The sequence below is a fragment of the Trachypithecus francoisi genome, unplaced genomic scaffold (genome assembly GCF_009764315.1).
Source record: "Trachypithecus francoisi isolate TF-2019V2 unplaced genomic scaffold, Tfra_2.0 Lachesis_group21, whole genome shotgun sequence".
Classification (NCBI taxonomy): Eukaryota; Metazoa; Chordata; class Mammalia; order Primates; family Cercopithecidae; genus Trachypithecus; species Trachypithecus francoisi.
This window is the reverse complement of record NW_022681467.1, coordinates 58,820,011-58,826,893: the sequence shown is the minus strand read 5'-3', so window position 1 is coordinate 58,826,893 and position 6,883 is coordinate 58,820,011.

Genomic DNA, 6,883 nt, shown 5'->3' with positions numbered 1-6,883 from the left:
CAGTCCCCTGGGGCCTCCATCCACTTGGCGAGCATCGTGTGAAAATCAACCTCTGCATTTGAAAACAGCTGAGGTCAGGCTGTCCGTGGATTCAGACAGGTGTTCTCCCTGGTCGTTCTCAGCTTTTTTGTTTTTTGTTTTTTTGCAAAGGGTGCCTGTGTGGTCCTCGGCCTCCCTCCCAGGGCCTCCCATCCTTCCAGGGCCTTCTCTCTCCCTCACTTCCCAGTCTGGGGAGCCTCTGGCTTCGTATGGAGCCCGGGCTGACCTCTACCCCTCATCCATTCGAGAACTGTGGCCTCTGTACAGTCCTGGCCCATTTCTCGGAGGCTCACGGGGACTCTGGAGGCAGAACTCGTCCCTCCCTGCCAGCCAAGGCCTAGAGTCAGTGCCACGGAGAGGTGTCCGGCCTGCGGCTGCCTCGTGCTCTCTGTAAACCCAGCCACGCAGGCCCAGCTTATGAATATTGATGGCGCCTCCTTTGTGGTGAGTGCGTGCCCAGCCACCCGGGCCTGATGCAGAGCAGCCACCCCTCGAAGATCGATCCGGCTTTGTTGAGTGTCAGGACACACGGCGGCGACAGATGGACGCTCGCCTTCAAGCCTCTGTGCGCCTGGGCCCCGCACAAAAGAGCCCAGGATGTTTTTAATATCACACACTTGCCTCAGGGCTTGTTTTAAATCCCCATTTACCAAGGGTTCCAGCTTTTTATCAGTCAAACGCCTTAAGCACTTTGTCAACCTGGACATCTGGCCGCACGTTTAAAAAATTTTTATTTGCTAAAATATTTAGTAGTGTGGCGGGGGGCTAGCTGGAGACGTGGGCGGCCACGCATATGCTCACACCCGGCCACTCCTGCAAACAGCTCAAGTTGCTTTACCAGCTCGGGGCTTGGCTGTACCAGTCCAGGACGGGGGCGGGAGGTCAGGAATCGGAGAGGATGAGCTCTGTCCTGGCAGGAGGGGCCTCCTATGGATAACCAGAATCTGCCCCAGTCGGGGGCAGGGTAGGCACTCTTGGGGAGGATTTGTCGCCCTCCCCACACACCAAAGACCAAGGGGGAATCTGCAACCTCAGGAGACGGTTGCAGCTGAAAACAGGGGATCGGCCAAAGCTGTACATGTGCATCTCGAGAACGGCAGAATTCAACGCCTCTTCAACAGGACACAGGAGCCACGAGGGGGTGTCCAGCCCAGTGCCCTCAGCCAAGGACAGATCAGCGAATCGCCATCAACCCGGCATCTGCATGCCACGGCACGCCCTTGCAGTGTAAGTGAAGCACGGATTCCGGCTACCACAGGGGTGAACCTTGAAAACTCGACGCTCCGTGGAAGAGGCCAGACACAAAGGGTACTTATGATTCCACTTTCATGAAACGTCAGAAATCGCAAAGCCACGGAGACAACAAGGAGATTGGTGGTTGCCAGGGGCTGGGGGCAGGGGGTTGGGAGTGATGGCTTACAGGTACAAGGTATGTTTTGACAAATTGAAAAGATTCTAGAAGTAGATGGTGGTGAGGGTTGCACAGCATTATGAATGTCCTTAATGCCACTGAAAAGCACACTTAACAATGGCTGAATCTGCTGGTAGTGGTGGTGCGGGCCTGTAGCTCAGCTGCTCGGGAGGCTGAGGCGGGAGAATTGCTTAAGCCTAGGAGGTCAAGGCTATGGTGAGCTGTGATTGCACCACTGTAGTCCAGCCTGGGCTTGCCTCAAAACAAACAAACAAACAAAACAAAACAAAACAAAAAAACAATGGCTGAAATGGTAAGCTTTTTGTTATGTGTATTTTGGCATCTTTTTTTTTGAGACGGAGTCTTGCTCTGTCGCCCAGGCTGGAGTGCAGTGGCGTGATCTCAGCTCACTGCAGGCTCCGCCTGCCGGGTTCACGCCATTCTCCTGTCTCAGCCTCCCGAGCAGCTAGGATTACAGGCACCCACCACACACCTGGCTAATTTTTTGTATTTTTAGTAGAGATGGGGTTTCACCGTGTTGGCCAGGATGGTCTCGATCTCCTGACCCCATGATCCGCCTGCCTCGGCCTCCCAAAGTGCTGGGATTACAGGCGTGAGCCACCGCGCCCGGCCTCTTTTTTTTTTTTTTTTTTTTTGAGACGGAGTCTCTCTCTGTCGCCCAGGCTGGAGTGCAGTGGCGCGATCTCGGCTCACTGCAAGCTCTACCTCCCGGGTTAATGCCATTCCCCTGCCTCAGCCTCCCGTGTAGCTGGGACTACAGGCGCCCGCCGCTGTGCCCGGCTAATTTTTGTATTTTTAGTAGAGACGGGGTTTCACCGTGCCAGCCAGGATGGTCTCGATCTCCTGACTTTGTGATCCGCCCATCTTGGCCTCCCGAAGTGCTGGGATTACAGGCGTGAGCCACGGCGCCCAGCCTGGCACATTCTTTACAAAGATAATCACAAAGAAGAGATGGCGCTGATGTTGATGGTGGCAGCCTTAACCCTGTCAACACTGACTGATGGGCACAGGCCTCTGCGTGCCCACTGAGGACATGATGATGGACAAGAATGGCCTGGCCTCACCTCAGTAGAATCCCCAGTCAAGAGCAGGCACAGCAGTAACTAGCCAACTCAGCCTGAGAAGAAGGAAGACTTCCTGGAGGAGGTGACCCTTGGGGTGGGCATCCAGGCAGGGGAACAGCACATGCAGGGCCCTGAGGCAGCAATGAGGGTGCTCAGGGAAGGGGAAAGGGTGTGTGGGTGGGGGAGGGGGACTAAGATTGGGGAGGGCGGTGCCAGGTGCCCTGGTTGGAATGGAGGTCAGGGGCCTGTACTGGGGACAGGGAGGGGTCTGCTCTTTGCCCTGAGCGCAGGGGTTGTCACTGTAGGAAGGGGGTGGGGATGATGAGGGTAGTTCAAATATCTGTGATGGAAACCCCATTCTGTGTGCCTGCCGGGGAGGCCACGGGCCTGCAGTTTTGGGGCAGGGCCCTCAGTCCTCTGTGAGGGCAGGTAAGAAGGCACCACCATCCCCCACCCTCTTCTCAGCCACCTTTAAGGCCACCCATGGGTTCCACAGCTTCCCTATTCCCCCTTCCAGGAACAACCCGGGTTCCCTGCCCGTGTGAGCCATTGAGGTGCAGCTGGCTCCTCCGCCATCCACTTGGAGAGGGCTCAGCCACCAGCACCTCCCCCGGCCGGGTCTCAGTCCGCCTGCAGAGCCTCTGGAAGCCAACTCCAGAATGCATGGGCCATGAAATGGATTTGTCTTTGCCTATTAATTAACAATGCATTAGCCCAATCACAATGCATTAGTTGGAAAGCCAGGAAGGACAAGAGTTATAGCCATGAAATGGTCCCAGGGCAGTGGCCGTGGGCCAGCCAGGGTGAGGTGGGAGGGCATCATTTGTTTTCAGGCTTAAACATGTGACCTCTTCCATATTCCCTCCCCACTGCCCACAGGATTGGGACAGGGGAAATGGGGCTGACCCAGGACTTGCCCCCAGGCCTGAGAACCCGAAGGCTTCTCATGGCAGATCCTGAGGGCAGGCTGCACTCCTGGTCCCTTGGGCTCACAGCTCTGGTGTCCAGCAGAGAAGGACGCCCAGCTCTAGGGCTGTCAGGGACCCCCAGAGCCTCTGAGCACAGGGAAGACACAGGGCAGGGCACCCTCAGTGTGGAGAACCAGGTGGGGTCTGGAGAGATGGGGGTCCTCCCCAAGCTTATGGCCTGGCAGCTGTGGTCACTGGAAGGAAACCCCTGGGAGGAAGTGGAGAGAGGTGGGGAGGGGTTGGGGCATCTCTGCTGTTGGAGCACTTCTGGAGGAGGCCAGAGCTGGGCACTGTTGGTTGCCTTCCAGGGTCCCTGCACTCAAGGCCTCACCAGCCTCAGACCGGCCCAGCCTGCTCCTGCTGCCTCCTGCTGCCCCTCTCTCAGCCTGCCCCCTTCTCCGGATGCCCAGGGCCCTCTGCTGTCCCCAGCCCAAGTGGAGTCCTGGTCCCCCAGTCTCTATCCCACCAAGGGCCTGCTTACTGCCGCCCAGCAGGTCTTGGTCTGGCCGCTCCCTGGTCCACTGGACCCTGAGGCCTCACACCTGCACCCACGGTCCACAGACTTCACGCTGGCGAGGAGAGAGACAGCCCCGAGGCCTCAGAGTGGGTCACCCGGGCCACCCTCAGCATCGGAAGGAGCACACTGAGGGTCAGAAGATTCCAGAGGGTTCCGTGCAGCCAACTCACCCTTGGAGCCCTCGCCTGTCCTGGATTCTCACAAAGAGACGTTAAACCGCCGCCCCCAAACCCACCCAACCTTTGCCCATACTGGTCCCGAAGCCCTGCCTGCCCTCCCCAGCTCTTCATGGCCTCTCTCGCCTGAGGACACCGGGCCTGGCTTCCCCTAGCCCAGGGTCCCACTTCCCCACTGCATGAGCTGATTCATGCAGTTTTCTGAACCTGGGAAGATGGTGGGACTTCCCAGCACCATGGACAGAGCCTGGGGCCGAGGGGAGCCCAGCGGGAACCCCAGAAGGGTGCACACGGCCCCATCCTCAAGCACAGAAGGGACAACAGCATGAGGTGACTTTGAGGACGGGGGTGGCAGCGGCGCCCGCCCAGCTGAGCCTGCCCCGGAGGAGAGACCCACGGAGGTTGCTGGGGGAGGGGGAAAGGGAGGGAAGGGGGGAGGGAGGCGGGGAGGGCAGGGCCAGACACCCGCCGCCACCTGCCGCCACCGCCCGCCACTCCAGAAGCCGTCTCCTCTGACACCGGCCCGCTCACCGCAAACTTCTTCAAAGGGAACGTTTGTTCTCCTCTCAAGGAGACAGGCACATCCCCTCCCCTGCTTTCAAGTCCCGGCAAAGGCGCCAGTCAGCACGAGCGCTCTTGCCTGGAGCCTGCCAATTACGCCGGTCCCGGAACGCAGCCGAGCTCTCGTGTGACCCGCGTTTCAGCGACAGGAGGCTGCCTGAGCCCCTCCCGCCGAGCGGCTCCGTGCCTGTCACCCCCGCCCGTGCCTCTCTGTGCGCCCCGTGCCGCGCTGTGCGGTGCTGTCTGCGCCCCGTCCCCGGGGGCTCCGGTGGGTCTGGGCGCCGCGGCCCCTCCACCAGCGACGCCGAACCCAGGCCGCAGGTTTGGACTGTGTTGTCTCCTTTACCTTTAGATGTTCAGCAGCATGAATATTCTTATTTTTTATTTAAAACTAATTTGGAGTTCTCGCTCTCCAAGGGGCTTCTAATCACCAAAAAGTGCCTCCGGCGAGAGCTGATTGACAGGCAGCGTGGCCACTTCTGAAGAGCAAATTGGCCACTGGCAGCACGGCGCACAAAGGGAACGCGCAGTGCTTATTATTTATGAGCTATTAGGGAGAATGCGATTAGCATCTGCTTCCCACATGGGCAAAAACACCTGTCAGACATCAGGAAACCGTAAAACATTGCACGTTTAACAGCTACTTTGTTTAAAAAGTCATTAAAATTGAATGTCAGCTAAAACTTAGGAAAACATTTATTCTTCAACCCCCTTTGAATGGTGCTGGTGAGCAAAGGAAGATGGGACTGATTTTGTCCGGGACAGACACCCGTGGTTTGAGTGCAGAGAGGGCCTCCCCCTGAGCAGGCACCGCCGCCGGGCTGGGCAGTGATAGAGGATGCACTTGAGCCTGAGATGCAGGGTTAGGACTGCAGGACCCTCGCCCGTGGGGTTCAGACCAGAACTGGCAGAGTAGCCACCTGTCCCTGCCTGGGGCCGCTGGAATGAAAGGACCCAGTCAAATCTGGCAACGGTGGGCTGCCTGCGTTCAGAGGCTATTCTCCTCTCTTCGTTTTTCTGCAAACAAACCAAGTTTCCTTGCCAGCTCTAGACAGCGTCCAGCCAGCAGGGTTGGGCAGGGCTGGCAGGCAGTCCTGTCTCCTTGCGTCCCCTGCAGGGTCCCCTGCACACTGGCTGAGACGGCAGCTCTCCCCCCACGGGGGGACGGCCGCTGCCCCTCACTCTTCTCTCTGAGAGCTGCCGAGAAGCCGCCAATTAGGGCAATCCTGGAGATGACTGGGGACAGGAGCCTGTGGCCCAGAGTGGGTCTGCACTGCAGGCAGGGATGCTAATGAAGGAGCTGGAGCAGCCTGAGCCATGCTGAGGGGCTCTCCATGCTGGAGTGTTGAGCATCTGTCTGTCCTCTCCCAGGCCCCAACTTGCCCAGGGACAGGGCGGGCCTGAGCCACTTGCTGCCCATGGTCACTACTCCATATGGACCGATCTATATGGAAAATCCAAGACCATCACGAGCTTTGTATTGCAGTGGGAGGGGCAGAAAGCTCCATTATGGGCAGAGCTGCTGTCACCTCAGCCTTCCTGGAAGAGGGGGCAGAGAGGGCCCAGCCAGAGAGAGCCACGTCCTTGGCCCTCGCTGGATGAGGGGAGGACCAGCCAGGGCATCGAGCTCTGGTCAGGCACAGGAGCCAGTATGTGTTCTCAGCTCTTACTGGGACACCCTGGCTCAGCTGTTTGGGCCCCAAACATTCGTGATCCAGGTTTTCGACTGCTTTTGCCTGGGGCCTGTGCAGTGCTGTTGAGCTCAGGGTCACGTTTGTTACCCACTAAAGGCCGATGGGAGAATGACCTCCACTTGACGTCAGCTAGAGCTTCAAACCTGGCCAGGAAAATGAAGGTGCCCAAGAGAGATGGGACATAATGACTGGCAAATTTTGACAGTGGCCAGGGCTTGTTCTAAGTTTTCCACATAAAAAAATTAATGTTGGTAAAATCATTTCCTCCAATTAAACATGGAAATGGAAAATGTTTGAAAACTGGGTACGTGACTGGTGATCCTTGAGTTCCCTTGGTTTAGCAAGGGAATGTCCTGGAAAGTCCCTCCTAAAACCATCTGCTCCATGGGATGCTGGCAGAAACACAGAGACAGACTGTCCTGGGGTCAGCGT